This window comes from Mangifera indica, chromosome 10 (assembly GCF_011075055.1).
Source record: "Mangifera indica cultivar Alphonso chromosome 10, CATAS_Mindica_2.1, whole genome shotgun sequence".
In the NCBI taxonomy this organism is placed as follows: Eukaryota; Viridiplantae; Streptophyta; class Magnoliopsida; order Sapindales; family Anacardiaceae; genus Mangifera; species Mangifera indica.
Window position 1 is genome coordinate 9,881,004 of NC_058146.1, and position 19,424 is coordinate 9,900,427.

General features: G+C 33.3%; 1 long non-coding RNA gene across 1 annotated transcript; it reads left to right on the forward strand.

Moving 5' to 3' along the window:
- Positions 1–1,309: 1,309 nt before the first annotated feature.
- Positions 1,310–1,700, forward strand: LOC123227085. Its single transcript, XR_006504436.1, has 3 exons — positions 1,310–1,355; positions 1,439–1,507; positions 1,616–1,700. It is a non-coding gene; the product is annotated as an uncharacterized LOC123227085 (long non-coding RNA).
- The last annotated feature ends 17,724 nt before the right edge of the window (positions 1,701–19,424 follow it).

Genomic DNA, 19,424 nt, shown 5'->3' on the forward strand with positions numbered 1-19,424 from the left:
TTTGCCAGAGACGAGTTTTGGTTTAGGGTTAGCGGGGTTGATGTGAGGTTTAGTCCGTTCGAGTTTGCGTTGGTGACAGGGCTTTCGTTTAGCCGCTGAACCGATGTTTCTTTATATATTCCTCGCTCCTCCGAACATAGGATCTGATCTACGTACTTTCGCGATTGTTCGAAGGTGCAGTATCACGACATTGAGCGTGTTTTCTTGTCGAGGCCATGGGGGGATGACGATGTTGACGCTGTCAAGCTCGCCTTGTTGTATATTCTACACATGGTTTTGTTGGGCAATGATCGACGAAAGAAGGTGTCCACGGAGTACTTACAGTTAGTTGATCATTTGGACGGGTTTAATTCTTACCCGTGGGGCGTCGCTGTATGGCAGATGACATACGATTCTATGTCACAAGCGAGTGAGAGAGTTTGTTCCGGACGGATGCAGGAAATCCGTAAATACGACCTTTACAGATTTCCTTTCGCATTTCAGGTAAGTTTTATATTATTATTTATATATATTAATTGGCAAAAATATAAATTGTTTTATATTTACCTCATAAAATGATTATATTACAGTATTGGATATATGAGACTTTAGAGACGTTACATGATTGGATTGACCTTGTCGATCTCTATGCGTCCCTACGGATGTTGAGGTGGCGTACGCGAGACGTCCCTGTTTGGACTCATATAGGTCGTATTTTCACTGGTGATCCGGTATGTACTAGTAAATTAATAAGTCGATTAATTCATTATATGTTACAATTATTTTGACTTATATATCTTCATCATTAGGAGGATGTCACATTCCCTCTTGAGCCATCATCGATCGAGGAGGGTTTACCGTGGTACGCTGAGATTCGTGAGTACACCGGTTTACCCGATGCGGATTCTTCCTCATCTTTTTTGGTTCCGACCGTGACTAGAGACGAGGCTCCTCCATCCTCGGGACCTTTAGATGTACCTGTAGAGACTCCACAAACACATGAGGAGCCTATTCAGCCTCTTGTTATGGAGCAGCCTATATGTTCCCCTATTGTTCAGAGCCCACAAACGACAGACCATCCTGGATTGGAGGCCCACCCTAGCGTGGAGGAGCATCCTGGAGTGGAGGACCGCACTACCCATCATGCCATAGAGCAGTGTCCCCGATTTGTATCACCCAGTATTTCTACATCTGATGCTACCTTAGCGCATTGGGGTGCTACGATTTTACGTGAGATATCGAGTTTTCGTGACGATATCTCTTCCTAGATGACCCGATTACGTGACGATGTCTCTTCTCAGATGACTCGATTAGAGGATCGTATGACTCGTTTGGAGGACATCGTCACGCGTACATATCCAGCCTCCGTCGCTCAGGTTGTAAAACCACTTATAATTTATTACTTATATAAAATGTCTACAGTGTTATAATTCTGACAACTATTATTACATTCGCACAGGAGAGGGACGAGGATATCCTACCGACATCCCCCGTTGATACCGCAATACCATCCCGTCACCCACACGAGGTTCGTATGATGTTTGAAATTTATATTTATTGTTAAATGTCATTAGTATATTATAGTATCGTTATATATGAAATATCACTAATTAAGTTATTATTACTAATATGTTAGGGTAGTCGCCCGGAGGACGCACCGGTTAGTCCTTCTGTTGCATCGATCGAGGGTTCTCCCTGAACACCTTCCCCGGAAGTTCAGGTTAACTTTATTTTTAAATTGTCATTGATTGATCTGTCTTTTCAATTATATTATTTATTTGATAATGTTTTGATTGTTTTTCAGGACGAGCGATTATGGTTACTTGCTGATATCCCGAGCTCGACCAAAAAAATAGTGGATATTGGTTCACAGGAGGAGGACTTCCAGAAGGACGATTTTGAGGCCATCCCTATTGAGGTATATCAATCATACTTAGTATATAAATAGTTGTATATATTGGTCATTGAGATGTTCAAAATTTATATTTTCTAGTCCGCCGAGGGAGCACGCGTGGTGGACTTGACCGTGATTCAGGATTCTCCAGCTAAACCTCCTCCCGCATACTTGGAGAAGGTAAGATAAATCGATTAATGCTAATTGTTACGTAGGATGAATGACGAATTAATTATTTTTTTGGGATCATGTAGATGATTCGTACAGCACGTGGCCGAATCGTTCGGAAGGGTCCGCTGGTTCGCACCCCGTATACGAATCCACTCAAAGGGAGGGCGAAACGGCAACCTACGACCATTCCATCCTCTGCCTCTGAGCGTGAGGAATCTTTCCTCACGTGGTACACCAACGCTGCAGCTTCCGACTCACATGATGTCTACTTCATCGGGTCGAAGTTGAAGGCCAGCTTCTAGAGGCTTGTTGTAGAGTTGCGCGAGTGGTTGACCGACGATGTGAGTTGTCTATAATTTCATAAAAAGCTAGATATATTTATTACTAACTAACACGTGAACTTGTTTAAACCATTTTAGCATGTGGACTCCTTTTTGGCTTTATTACGTCGACAGTAGGCCGATCACCAGTCGACTATCTCACAGCGTTGGACGACTGCCCACACATTCTTTGGAGGCCATATTGAGATGGCCTGGAAGAGTTGGCAGACCACACCGATTGGAGAGTTTAAGTTTTCGGGGCTCTTCACGAGGATGGTTGATGCATCGTACACCCCGGGATTGTTGTACAAACCATGGGGGATGGTCGATCAGGTAGAGTTTATATATATTTCTATTATATTCAATTGGTTAACGACAATGATAAGTAACTAAAATGTCTCATTGTTTATAGGTTTTCATCCCTATAAACTTCGAGAACGCACATTGGGTCGCCGGAGTTATAGATTTCCGTGAGTGGTCGATTACGGTGTACGATTCAGATGTTTCATATTCAGGAAATATAGGGACTCTGGAGCAGCGCATGCGACCATACATGACCTTTATTCCCGCGTTATTAGAGGCGACGACTTTTTGGACAGCTTTTAGGAGGACTCCACGACGTGATCCCCTCACTTTACATCGAGCGTCGGATGTACCTCAGCAGGGGTTGGGCTCCGGTGACTGTGGCGTCTTTATGTTGTGATTTTTTGAGTGTTTGGCATTGGCATGTAGCTACGTTTTTCCCCGAGAGTCGTCTACCTCTATGCGTCGACGATTAGCGACACAGTTGTATTTTCATTGTATCGAGTAGCTCATGGATGTATATTTATCGTTATTCCTATGTTTAGATGTATATATTTATTGTATGTTCATATGTGTATGATATACTTTATTTGTGGCTATATATGGATGTGTATCGTATTTGAGTTCATTTTTTAAATAATCTTGTCATGAAAAAACAATAAAAACGTATAATTACTCAAACATTTACATAATTGAAACAATTAGAGAAAATAAAATAATACTGAAATAAAGTAACACTAAATTTATTACATCAAATGACAATACAATTACACATTTGAAACAATAATAAAAATACATCGGTTACATAAACCTGGAGTACAACAATGAAGAATCATATAAAAAACAAAATTGAGTATAAGCATGTCAAGATCTCGTTCCTTTGCCTTTTGTATGTGAACGCTGGGGGGCAGAGCTCGGGACCGGTGCTGGAGATTTACATTGGGTTTGTGTATGCCCTGGTTCATGGCAACGACTGCAAATCCTCGGTGTAACAATTTCTCCTTGTGATGGACGTCGATTTCTATTGGTTGGACGACCTGGACGACGACTATCGAGGACGGGGGGCAATATAACTCTGTCTTCCAGTGAGTGTAACCAATCACATTGATTTCCAAGAGGATTGATTGGTTCCTGATATATTGCACGATAAATATCGGTGCGGAAGAATGGATGAACCCATGCGTGCACATTCGTCGGTCTCATATGTCGTGCAACGGCAATGGCATGCTTGCACGGAATACGTGAAAGCTGAAACTTTCTACACGTGCATGACATGTCACCAAAGTCCACAATACCCATGAATCCACCAATTCCAACAACCTGATACCGAGTAGGTGTAATCGGTCGAACATCCAAACTTGCAGACTTTGAAAGACGATCACTGATCTTATCTTCCGCCCAAGGGGTGAGGAAGTTATGACATTCACCTGTAATTCAGAAAAAATATTAAGAACACATTTGGTAATATGATTAACAAAGTGGAAAAAAAGTATATGAGACAACTTTTAATTAATATCGATTTAATACTTACTTGCATGGGTTCTCCTCTCGTAAAACCATCGTTACATTGTACCACGAATAAACTCCAAGAGCATGGTTATAGGTAGGCCCCGTGCATGTCTGACAAGGGCATTAAATGACTCAGCAATATTTGTGGTCATGATATTATATTGATGCCCTTGAAAATACGCTCTACTCCAACGGTGAAAGCCGACATCCCGTAGATAAGCTCCAGCTTGAGGGTTCATTGAGTCAATGGATTACATCATCGAACCAAATTCAGACTCTGTGTATGATTTAGCGGCTTTCCAATATGCACCCGCGACCTGTAAGAGGGAAAAAAATATGAAAACTCATTGAAAGCAAAATGTTTGAAAATGATAAACTGTTATAAATTTAATTACTTGTTTACAATATACCTTTGAGTCTCGTTTATACTTTGCCTGCATGTTACACAGAAGGTGATGACAACAACAACCATGGTGGACATCTGGAAAGACTTCAGCCATTGCCGAGTAGATAGCATAATGTCGATCAGAGATTATTGCAAGCTCAGAGAGGTCAGGGATGCATTCTTTAATTCTCATAAGAAACCAACACCAAGTGTCGTAATCTTTTTTTTTGTCGACACCGAAACCAATAGGGTATATTTGATTATTACCATCAAGAGCCACCGCAATAAATAAATGCCCCAGATATCGACCTTTAAGGAAAGCAGTGTCAATGCAAATAACGGGGCGAAGATATTGACTAAACGCACGAATGGAACATCCTAACGCCTTGAAAAAATTTGTAAATTGATGCTCATCGTCTGTTTCAATAGCAGTAATAGTACCCGGATTAGTACGTTGTAGATTGTAGCAATAATCTGGTAACAGCATAAAAGATTCCTCCGGTGAACCCCTCAATGAATTGATAGCCCAATTTCTTGCCCGCCAAGCCTGTGAGTAGGAAATATCAATTTTATATCGGTCGACGATGTCTACAATTATTTCTTTAGGCCGATAAATTCGATCAATCATCACAAACTTTGATCTCATTAATTGACCTAAAGCTCGGGCCCCAGCTTGTCTGTGATGTGGCATGATTTGATCAACTAAACATGTGTGGGTAGGATTCATAGAGTTGATCCCCCACACATCACCGACAGTGGACTTGGTTGCATGTATATACCACTTACAATTTTCAGCCTTGCATTTAATTTCCCATCGTTTCTTGTCAGACTTTTTGACACCAAATTGAAATCCTTTAAGTAAGGCGAATTGTCTCATACCATCAATCAATTGGACTTTACTGTGAAAAATATCACCAATCTTGACCTCATTCTCCTCTCAGATTGATCTGGAACCACTTGATGATACTGATGGTTGTGGAGGAAAATCAGGAAGCCACCTAAATGGATCAGTGGGGACATTGTCAAAAAACGGCCCAGAATAATTTCTACCACCTGAAGTAGGATCTTCAAGCCGTAAACTATCTATACCCTTGGTTACTGATGCCATATACTCAGGCTCTACATCGTCTGAAGGAATGTCGGGCATATCATTTCCATCGAAGTCACCCCAATAGGGAACTATATCTTTTTCTCCATGAGCCCATGAGTTTGCAATATATAATGGGTCATTACTGAAATAAATCAACTTTTCCAAATCGTATTCTTTTTTGACCCAACTGCTTTCTTTTTCATCTTCATCTTCATCTTCTTCCTTCAGCCCTTCAATTGGGGTACATGTAACAAAAACAGGAATACATTCCTGAAAGTACTGGGACATATCAAGAAGACCTTGCACATCTTCATCATTTTGGATCTGGATGGGACAGTCGAGCTCAATTTTTCTTGGCTTCATTGATACTTGAATGTAGTTTTTCATTGGATCAATACTGCAATACTCCGTCAAAAGCTCAATAAATCCCTCGAATGTTGTTCCATAAGGGATTTTAATCAATTGTTTGGCTCCTCCAACATATTTCATTGTGTTGTTGCGACCTTGAATCCATTCTCCCTGGTAACGAACCGATGCATAACCCTCCATTTTAAATATCAATCCTACAATGACAAGTTTTTGAAGATAATTATTCAGGTATAAAAAAAAAATCAATAATAACTATGTAAATCAGCCGTACAATTATTAATAATTAAAAAAAACTCCTCATATTTTTCTAATATGTTATTTATCCCCCTATAATTATTTAACAATTTATATAACACTTTCGTATGTTATCTTATATCAAAATGCATCTATCTGTTTGTAACGTTTTATTTAAAACGGTTTTATAATATCTATACTTTGAAATAGATATTCAAATTCTATACTTTGAATTACTTTAAAATGTCAATAATAAAATATTTTTATAGAAATCTGAAAAATACTAGTGGATATATCCTAAAACGATAAAATTCAAAAAAAAATTGAGCTTAAATTCGAATTCTAAAAATTGAAATACCCTAGAATGGTAATAATCAAACAATTCTAAAAAAATCTGAAAAATACGAGTTGATATATGCTAAAACGGTGAAATTAAAAAAAACAAAACTGAAATTTGAATCCTAAAAGTTGAAATACCATAGAATGACAACAATCGAAAAATTCTTCAGAAATAACAAAAATGTGCATTGATATATCCTAAAGAGGTGAAACTCGAAAAAACCTATAATTTTAATTATAATACGCCTACAATGTTTAATATGAAAATACGCCCTAATTTTAATAACATTTCATTTGACACCCTTGTATGTCGTCTTGTATCAAAGCAATCCCTTTATATTTTTAACATGTCATATAAATCCTGTATATATTGTAAAATATCTAAAACCCCATAACAATGTAAAATATCCAAAAACCCCCCATATTTATCCTAAATTACATTTAACCCCCTATACTTGTCAAATATTGCATTTAACCCCCATATTACGACATAAAAACTATACTTAACAAATAAAATGAAGTTTTAGGGTAAGATTGACATAAATACCTTTTTTTGATGAATAGTATTTTTCGAGTCGAATTCAGAAATACGAACTTCCTTCGTCCGAACGAATCTCTACTAATTGATGTTAACAAAAAAATGAAAGTGAGAGTGAGTGTTTGAGTGATATGAGAAGTGTGTGGAAATAAAATGAGTGAGGAGGGTTTATATAGATAAGGGGAAGGGTAATTTTGACATTTTAGAAAAAAATAATGAAATAAATAAATAAATATGAAAATGTCTTTACAATGTAAAATATCCAAAAACCCCACATATTTATCTTAAATTACATTTAACCCCCCATCCTTGTCAAATATTACATTTAACCCTCATATTACGATATAAAAACTATACTTAACAAATAAAATGAAGATTTATGATAAGATTGACATAAATACCTTTTTTTGATGAATAGTATTTTTTCAAGTCGAATTCAAAAATACGAACTTCCTTCGTCCGAACGAATCCCTACTAATTGATGTTAACAAAAAAAATGAAAGTGAGAGTGAGTGTTTGAGTGATATGAGAAGTGTGTGGAAATAAAATGAGTGAGGAGGGTTTATATAGATGAGGGGAAGGGTATTTTTGACATTTTAGAAAAAGTAATGAAATATATAAATAAATATGAAAATGCTTTTACAATGTAAAATATCCAAAAACTCCCCATATTTATCCTAAATTACTTTAACCCCCTATACTTGTCAAATATTGTATTTAACCCCCATATTACTACATAAAAACTATACTTAACAAATAAAATGAAGTTTTAGGATAAGATTGACATAAATACCTTTTTTTGATGAATAGTATTTTTTCGAATCGAATTCAGAAAAACGAACTTCCTTCGTCTGAATGAATCCCTACTAATTGATGTTGAAAAAAAAATGAAAGTGAGAGTGAATGTTTGAGTGATATGAGAAGTGTGTAGAAATAAAATGAGTGAGGAGGGTTTATATAGATGAGAGGAAGAGTATTTTTGACATTTTAGAAAAAGTAATGAAATATATAAATAAATATGAAAATGCCTTTATAATGTAAAATATCTAAAAACCCCCCATATTTATCCTAAATTAATTTAACCCTATAGTGAGTGAGGAGAGTTATATAAATGAAGGAGGGGTAATTTTGTCATTTTAGAAAAAGTTTTAAATAAATAAATAAATAAATAAATATCAAAATGCTTTTATAGTGTAAAATATCCAAAAACCTCCCATATTTATCTAAAATTTTATTAAAACCCCCATAGTGAGTGGGAGAGTTATATAAATATGAAGGGAAGGGTAATTTTGGTATTTAAAAAAAGTCATAGGCATTTTTGTTTTTGGAACAGTGATTTTGGGCATTTTGGCTTGGAAATAGTGGTTTTGGGCATTTTGGCTTAATGGGAGGGCATTTTGGCTATTTTTTAAAATTTCCCTAAAAAAAATGCATTGTGAAATACAACAAGGTTTTCAAAATTGGATCGGGATAAAAACTATTTTGAATACTGATTCTAATCAGACCAGTTGGACCAGTTGATCCGATCGAAATTTTATGTACAAAACTGAAAAAATTATGTATAATTATATATGTTTTGCACACTAAATTTTATGTTATGCATACTTTTCATAATTAACAAAATATATTCATTATTGAAAATAAAACTAATAAGTAATAACCATTAACTTTGCATCAAAACAAAACATAAGCATTAAACAATTTTGATTCAACAAACATATGCATTATTGAACACCCAAACAAAATACAAATCTAATATATGAATTAAATAAAATATAACATCAACCAACTAACATAACCATTATTGAACAAATAATATCCAATTCAATATTGAACAAAATATATCAAAAACATAATTTATCTAACATAAAGTTTCATAAATGAGTAGTTGGTCATTCTTTATTATCACTAATAGTAAAATATCTTGTCATTGCTTCTGTTGCACTCTCCATCATTTGTTCATCTTCTATATCATTCTCTTCAATAACATTATCTACAAAATTTATAATTGAACATTTTATTTTCTTTCAGCCTAAAAATCAATCATTTATACAAATGTGCAAATATTTGTGTAAGTGCCAAAAAAATGTTTTTACCTAAAAAATTATATAACAAATTATAATTCGTTGGATCATTATTGATGAGAATATATCCCTCTCGATAAAGCATTTGATCCAATTCATCTACGTTAAATTCACCGGACTCCTCTTTCTCATCCACTATCCAAAAGTTGGTTTTATTGATACTTTTATAATCAATTAGATCAAAATTTGATATCTTGTAACATAATCTAAATAGCTGAAATGATAAGAAATATAGAATTAAAATATTAAAGAGCAATATACCAATAGTCATTAAATAAGGTAAAATCACATGCAAAGTTGTAAATAAATCAATAAACACGATAAAATAGTCTCAATAAAAATATTCTAAAATGTAATGATGCATAAATGACAATTATGTTACTTATTTTACAACCGTAAGTTATAACAAATAAAAACAAGATCATTTACACATTGATGCTCCAATCTATTTCTCTTATTAGTTTGTATGTGTTCAAAAACACTCTAATTATGCTCAAAGATTGAGATGTTGATGTTTGACTAAAAATTTTAATTACAAACTTTTGTAAATTGGGACTATTATACTCATATATTCTCCACCATTCATTTGATACAAAATTAGAAAAAGAATTGAGACATAAAAGTACATAAATTAAATTTATACCAGGTTAAGTGGTTTTGCATGTTTTAATAGCAAACTGACGTAGGAAACTCTTTTCACAATCGCAAAACCTTCTACTTTCTTCCACTAACTTTACCTTACTAACATTAAACATACATATTTTACTCTTAACAACATCTAGGAAACCTTGTAATACCTCTGGTTTTGTGTAAAAAGATTCACAATCATACTGAAAGGCAAGATTCAAGTAATATACAGTTGCATTAATACCTCGATGCAATGTCCTATCCTACCTCAAGTTGATTATTTGAGTATAAGACTTGTAGAATTTCTTTTTATTCTTGAACAACTTTGTTATCCCAACCTAGCTCTATACATTCCGTCATATACATATCCTAATAAAAGTCTCTCATCTGAGTCCATAATATGAAGTAAACGCATCAATGAACCAATAACTTTTACAATTATACCCATTTCATTCCAAAAATCATTTTTCATAATTATGATCACAACCTCTTTGCCCTAATTACTCTTTAAATATCTGGAATCAATAAAAAACTTATTGGTGACAATCGCTTGCAAGTCATGTTTATGTTCAAAAAGGTTTTATAATATGATGAAAGTCGTAGCAAACTAGGTTGCACTAGGCCATATAATTTCTCTCCATCTTTCTCTCTTTCTCAACTAAGCTATGAATAATATATGATTATAAATAAACTTTGTCACAAGAGATGCACATTTGAAAATTCTAACAATGCAATCTATTTCACCAATATCTTTCAAAATCAAATTGATACAATGTGTTGCATAAGGTGACCAAGTAATATTTTTATATTTTTCAAACAACAATCTTCTAACTGCTTTATAAATAGTTCCATTAGCAGTCACAAAATGGACAATGCTCTTAGGTCTAACCCATAATACTATTTCCTCAAACAACCCAAAGAATGTGTCTGCCTCCTTTACAACATCAGATGCATTGACTAATTTGATAAAACAAATCCTTTTTAGACAATACACTAGACAATTTATCAATGACCTACTAAAAATGTTTGTCAAACTATCAGCCATAAGTATACAGCTAACATCTTCCCGATTTTTTATGTAACTATCAACAAGTAATTGAACTTCCTTTTTTGAATCATTTAACAAATTCATCCGTGTTTCATAGTATGTCGATTACTTATATTCAAGCCTAATTGTAGTTATGACATCTAACATAGATTGGAAATAAAAAAAATTTAATGCATTAAGAGGGATTCAAGCATCATATATGAACCTCAAAACAGCCATGTCGGCTCTCAATTTGGTTTCTTTTCCAGCCAGAACATTCCTTATTGAAGGTTGAGACCCACTAGTAGTCCTCGGAGCTAAAAAATACCAACACCAATTGATCTTTTTCTTTTTTAATCATTTGTTAGTCTAGTTTCTTTTCTAGAAAATCCATTATTACTTTTATTCATGTTCATTGGAGGAGACAATTTTTCAAATTCTTCACATGTAATATCACCCGCAAATAGAGGTACAAACACCAAAAAGAGTTGCATACCTACAAAAATCTTGTCTTTCTTTATTTTTTGTAGTAGTCTCATCTAATGCATTTATCATTTGATACCTAACGTCATAAGGAACTTTAGTGCGTGGACAACCATTTCTTTTTTTTTTTTCCAGGCAAATATTGCTTCATTTTATATATACCACATTTTCTAGTTGTTTTTACCACAATATAAATAATTCAAGATATTTCTTCTATTCTAATCAACATTCTTAGAAACATGTGTCCAAATAATATCATTTTTCACTCAACATGGTGTCAAAGAAGCCTTGAACTTGGATGATAACATACTTTCACTTTATATGTTTATCTATCTATTACACACAATACCAAACAATCATAAAAATAAATATTATATATATATATTAAATATATACTATATATATTAAATATATAATGAGCATTAGAAATAAAAAACTTAAGGTTAAAACAAACTGAAGTGGTATATAATTAGACTTTCACATTGATTCTAACCACTGTATAACTTACTCATTCGGTGAGTAAATTTAGCTTTTACTAATTATACAAGCTATAATTATATAATTATACAGTGATTAGTAATGCTATTACTAATTATACAAGCTAATTATACAGTAAGTTAACAATATTCATAATGTGAACACACACACACATAAAATCACGCCAATAAGTAAACAATATATATTCATATTATATTCTCATAATCAATAAAATTATTTAACACCAAAGGCGAAAACACTGAAACAGTAACTAAATAGTAAATAACAACAGCACCAAAAGCCGCAACTTTTTACAAAGCATCTATAAAGTATTTTAAAGTCTCACAACTCACAACTTTTACAACGGGACAATAACCAAAACTGTTTTTTAAAGTTGCAACTGAAACTGTAACTGAATAGATTATAACAACACCCAAACCACAACTTTTACAAAACCTTAACAGTAACACATATAACGTTAGGTGTTGGCTGAGAGTTGATAAATAAAAATAAGGGAAATTATATTAAATGCCCTTTTTACCCCTCCATTAAGCAAAAAAGTTCAATTTTCTTATTTTTAAGCAAAAATGCCCAATTTTCCTATTCCTAAGCCAAAATGCCCTAATTTTTTTTTAAAATACCAAAATTACCCTTCACCACATCTATATAAATCCTCTCACTCACTTTTATTACACACACTTCTCATATCACTCAAACACTCAATCTCATTCTCATTTTTACTCAATATCAATTAGTATAAGTTCATTTGAAATGAAGAAGTTCGTATTTTTGAATTTGAATCGAAAAAAGGCTATTCGTGAAAAAAAAATATTTATACGAATCTTAACCTAAAAATTTAATTCTATTTGTTAAATCTAGTTTATATGTCAAGTAGCCGACATGAATGTACCTGGTTAAAGTCTAAGATATGTTTGATAACCATCCAAAAGCTGCCTCAGAGTAGTTTGAATTTTGAAATTTCAATTTTAAACAAAAACCTTAATAGTATTTATTTATATTTTTTGAACGTTTATTAAGTTGTTTATACTATAAACTTTATACTAAATATTTATGCTAAATATTTGACCCTTTAATCTGGAATATATAGATTAAACTTCAATGCATTAAGATTAACTTTCATGTATATATTTTTTGTACCTTTACAACTTTACTAAACTTATTATATATTCATATCGGCATATCCAACCAGTCTCCCACAATTGTCATTGAAGAAGAAAAGTCATTCACAGTAGCAACCCGACTTCGTCATTATCAACCATCGTCTCAACTTAAAAAGTCGTCATCAATGAATGCAAATATAGTTGTTTACATAACATGCTATCCACTATAGTAGCCCAAAAATAGTCATCATTGTCCTTCACTGTCGTCGGTATCACCCATCTCTAACTGTGAACAAAGTCATCAACAAAAAGAGCCAAAACAATGGCAGAAAGTAATGTGAAGAGATGTTGGAGAAATTCATCAATAGAGGAGTTGGAAAAAACTATTTATATTGAAAACCTAAACCAAATTGGACCATAGACCCAGTTTGAACCGGCAATTCACCCACGGTCCAATCTGGTTTTATATGTTAAGTAGTTTTGTTTACTACAAGACCTGTGATCAATGTCAGTTCACAGTCCATCTAGTCTAATCAGGCAGTTTGATCCGGCTTTTCAATCCTTGAAATATAGTTTCATATGACCTTTAGGTGTATGGGTAAGGAACAAATGTGAATGGCATGAAAATTAAAAAGTAGAAGCATAGTTAAAACTGGAAGCAAGTAATAAATAAGTTACTATCTTATTATGAATAGGCCAAAAGACTTATTCTCACTCAAGGTTTAGTCTAGTCTTAAATACCTACTTGTAGAGTTTGAAACAATCAAAGTCTCACCCATAAGTTAATTTTTATTAAAATTTTGGTTAAGGTTAAGAGTAAAATGGTCATTTAACAATTAATATTAAAAATATAAAAGTTTATATTATTTTATCCCCCTTAGTTTTGAAAACTAGTAGTTTTCTTCTAATATTAAGTTTTAAAAAATTACATTTCTCCCCTTAAGGTTTCAAAATAGTTTATCCATTTACCAATGACTGTCTGTCTCCTTCTGACTTATTTCTCCATCATCGAAAATAGACGATAACACCTCTTTTTCTCCTTTTAACAATGAAGGCACATGTGTCAAAGTCTGAATGATGAATCCTTCTTTGTCCAAACCTGGACGATGATGAAGACGATTAATCTTTATCATTGTTTGGAGATGATTCATCTGGGTTATCCTTTTCCATTCAACGACAATAGATCTGGAGGGAAGAAAAGACAGTCAGAGACGGATTACATAAGTCATGGGAAGAGAAGACAATCGGATAGAGATGGACGGTCATCGATAAATGGATGAACTATTTTGAAACCTTAAGGGGGAAATGTAATTTTTCAAAACTTAATATTGAGGGGAAATGGTTAGTTTTCCAAACTAAGGAGGTAAAATGATACAAACTTTTATATTTTTTAATATTAATAGTTAAATAACCATTTTACCCTTGACCTTAACTAAAAATTTTTATAAAAATTGACTCATGGATGGGATTTCAAGTTTTTCAAACCCCACAGGTAGGTATTTGGGAATGGACTAAAACTTGGGTGGGAATAAATCTTTTGGCCTTATGAATATGGTGTTTCATAGTTAAAGTTCAATTTGCCAAAAACTATTATTACACCAACTGCCACCAACCTCTTAACTTGAAAGTTTCATTTAACCCTCCAACAAAATTAGGGTAAATATTAAAATAACTCAATTAAGAAGGTGTATATGAAATTGATCAACTTTTCAAGGGTTATACAAATATAACCAACATATTAGGGTTAAATGAAATTATTCCATATATAAATATGTCTTAGACTCATTTTCAACATTTGGAAAACTCATATAATGAACCCAAATACCCAACTTTTTCATGTATACTAGATTTTCGTCAGTATATATGACCTTTTTTTGTCAATTAATCTTGTTAAAAAATAGGGAAAAGATTAGTAAATTGTTCAACTTGTATTAGAGATAGTAAAGGTAAGAGGACCTTCTATTTCAAGGGTAATAAGAAAAACTACAGATGTTAAAAACAGAAAAAAGAAGATCAACCAAGGCATGACGATCCCTTTACTATTTTAGATGTAAGCAAAGACATATTGATGAGTACTTAGCTGAGTAAAAGGTGCATGTGTAAGTAGTCTGGCCACTTTGCTAAAGACTACACAACAATGATAACACTAGCTTCTGTAGGTTAGACAGTAGGGGGAAGAAAGGCCAAAGTGTTTACAATTACCTAAACATAGGTTGAGGCTAGCCCATCAGTAATGATAGGTCAGTTAACTTTCCATTCTTATCATTTATATGTTTTAATCAACTCTAGTGCTACAAATTGCTTTATTGCATGTGGCATAGTTAGGAGGATAAGACTAGAGCCTACATTAGTCACAAAGACCATTATAAAGATGTCTAATAGAGACAAAGTTTATAGCAATCATATGTTATTGGGAGAAATATTTACTGTAGGTGGCCAAGAGTTGGTTGTAGAACTAATTATGATGGACATACCTAATTTTGATATTGACATGGATTTCTTGAGGACGTATAGGGTATAGATAGATTGTAGCAAGAAGAATGTTCAGTTTAGTTTAGATAATAGGGATGAATTCTCATATGAAGAAGATCAAGTTCTCAACATGATGGTCAATAGTATCAAAGCCAAAAAGATGTTGAGTAAAAAATATATAGGGTATTTGGCACACATAGTAAGCAAGTTAAATGGAGTAGTCTTGCATGTAAAAGATACTCTAGTCATGTAAAAATTTCCAAATATTTTCCTTGATATTCTTTTACGGTTAGCACTAGAAAGAGAGAGGTGAAGTTTAGTATAGAGTTAGCCTCGAAGACAGAGCCAACCTCAAAGGCACCATATATAATAGCACTAGTCAAACTTTAAGAGTTAAAGAAAAGCTACAAAAGTTATTAGACAATGGCTTCATCAAACTAATTCACTTATCACGAGGTGCACTAATCTTGTTTTTTTAAAAAAAGATAGGATAATGAGCATGTATATCAATTATCGAGAGTTAAATAAACTCATAGTGAAGATTAAATATCCATTCATGAGGATAGATGATCTATTTGACCAACTCAATAGTGCTTTAGTGTTTTCCAAGGTTTGACTTGAGATCTAAGTATTATCAAATCCAAGTAGATGAGAGAGATATACCAAAAATTGTTTATAAGATAAGGTATGAACATTATGAGTTTGTAATTATGCTTTTTAGGTTGACAAATGCCCCCTAACAATGTTTATGGACCTCATGAACTAGGTGTTCTAGGATTTGTCTAGATAAGTTTATAGTGGTATTCATATATTACATCTTGATATATTACAAGACTCAAAAGAAGTATGCACAATATTTGAGATTTGTGTTATAAGATTTAGAGAGAGGTAACTTTATGCCAAGTTTTTCAAGTGTGAGTTCTAGTTGGACAGAGTTGTTTTCCTCGAATATACAGTCTCAATAGACTCGAGTAAGATAAAGGTTGTGTTAGAATGGTAAAGGCTTGAGACAGTTAAAAAGGTATAAAGTCTCCTTAAGTTAGCAAAGTATTATAGGTAGTTTTCAAAGGTTTTGCCAAGTTAGCCTAACTGCTTATAGAGTTAACTCATAAGGATATTCCTTTCAAATGGTCTGACTCCTATAAGAAAAGCTTTTAGGAATTAAAAAAGAGGTTGACATCAGCTTCTATATTGACTTTGCTAATAAAGAGCAAAGAATATGACACTTATACAGATGTCTTACACCAGGGTTTAAAAGCAGTGTTAAAATACAAAAGTAGAGTTGTAGCCTATGCCTCTCACTAGTTGAAAGAGTATAAGACTTAGTACCTGACATATGACCTAGAATTGGCAATAGTCGTGTTTGCATTAAAGATTTAGTAACATTATTTGCATAGGGTCAAAAGCAATATATGCATAGATTATAAGAGCCTTAAGTATTTCTTTACCTAGAAGGAGCTCAATATAAAACAAATATGATGGTTATAACTAATGAAAGATTATAGCTGTGAGATCAGATACCACTCTGGCAAGGCCAATATGATAGTTGATGCCTTAAGCAAGAATGTAACATTATCACATATTGGAAATCACCATGAGTTACAACATGAGTTGGTGAGAAAGTACATTGAGGTCATTATAAGGTAGTTGACAAATTTATAGATTCATTCAACCTTTTTGGATGAGATCTGTATGGCTTAAACATCAAATTATTGGTGTGTTTAGATGAGACAAAAAGTCATTGAGCGTACTAAGGTAGATTTTGAATATAGTAGAAATTATCCTAAGATTCAAAGGTCAAATATATGTTCCCTAAGATCAGTGTTTGAGAGACATGATCCGTACCAAGGTGTATAATTCCCTTTACACTTCCCACCTTAAAAGTGTAAAGTGTATCAAGATCTAAAAAAATTATTCTGATAGTCTAAGATGAAGAAAGATGTAGTAGATTTATGGATAAGCGCTCTGTATGTCAATAGACTAAGGTTAAACACTTTATAGTGAAGAGTGCAAATCATCCTTACATGTAATATCTTATCCCTAGGTCATACCCTTAAAAGTAATTTACTAAAATGATATGTCATGTATGTAGTAACAATTCTCATGTATTTGAAATCCAAGAAATAATCTCATGAAATATCTCATGTATTTGAAATCCAAGAAATAATCTCATGAAATACCTAAAAAATTTATTAAATAAAAATATGAAATCTATAGTTTACTAAAATCATACTAATAATAATAAAAAGTAATAGTCCTAAAACAGTTTAATTCAAAGACTAAAATAAAAAGTCTTTGATAGTGGTCGAGCTGTTACTGAATTGATCTACTAGCCTTTTCGCCTACCCCGCCCTCACATCTACTTGTAAGCCAAAACAAAACACATGAGTGATAATTCACCCAATAGGCACACACAATCACTAAGCATTTCTGGAATATCCTTAGATAGTTTGACTATCTATTTATCCATATTAACTAGTATCCCAGATATATATCCAGTGAAAGTCTTGAAAACCTCTTACACATTATTGAGAATTAGGGTGGACATCTTGGACACCTCTTACAACCCATGTATCAATGAGACTAATGTCTCAGATGTCTCCTACAACTTATATACCAACGAGACAAGTATCCTAGATGCCTCTTACAACTCATGTACTATTATAACGAATATCCCAGATGCTTCTTATTTGAACTTGATTGGAATAGATGTCATAGATGCCTCTTACATCTCTTAACAATCATATGGAAGGCAAAACATCTTTTTCCTAACCTTTGGTATGGCATCTCCTTTTCTATTATCATAAGGGACAGTCGTTCCACCCTAGAAAATAGTCATCCTCTCCTTTATAAGGGATGACCATCCTATAATAAATAGGGATAGTCATTCCCTTTTGACCTTATTACCAAGTTCGTAATCTTAGTCATAGTTAGAATTACTAATTTACCCTTAGATATAACCACAAACATCATCTCCTACCTCATGATAGGATAAACATCCCTCTCATGAGAGGATGTGCATCCCTTACCTTTGTAACTTCTAAAACCTTACCATTCGAGCATTGATTAAAAAATCTAATAATCTAGAATTAAACTAGGACTCTTTTGAGCTTATTCAATTGATCAAAACCATTTCAAAACATCTATGAACTCAACAATCAACACAACTTGAAATGAATATAATTCAATTCATATTTATTCCTAGTATACCATCTTCCTCTAAATCATACTCACACAATTCAACTATTCTACAACATATTATACATAATACTGATAGAAAATGGTGTTATAAAAAGAAGTGGGAAGGTACCTCTCCTTTGATGATACTTAGTCTTTGAGTGGCAAGAATTCGATAGTGATCCTCTGCTTTGATAATTCTCCAAAACTCTTCAATCCTCTTTACACTCATTGATACAAGAAGGTAGGGTTAACAATACATAACCTTAGATAGTCTCCTAAGCGTGCATCACAAAAATCATGCGAGCAATAATTAAAATTGCCAGCTTATAGGGATGAACATCCCATACATTTGACTTTTGTATTAAATTTAAAAATTCAACATTGTCGAACCTCTCAGAAACCCAGATCAAGCCAAAAAACCAACCTAACCCTAATCATACTTGAGATTGCTACATTGCATTAGGATAAGATAGGTGAAATAGACCTTGACACAAACTTTAATCGAGTAGAATCTAGGTCAAAAATAGAGAAAGCTAAGAATAGTAGTATACATCTAGATACCCTCTAGTTGTATGCATAAGTGGTAAGATATGTGAAAGCAATAGGATTATATAAGAGATAAATACCCATGACATGTATCATGCACTCGATGCCAAGGTGCATTAGCCACATAGTTCAACTTAGTTCAAGTATGCATGGTAAGAGATTGTGGTTTTTTAGTTAGTTCCTCATGTAGTTAACAAGATGCATCATATGTGAACTTGTAATAAAGGCCACCCAAGGGTGGTAATTTAGATAGTAGTCTTATAACTAGACATATAT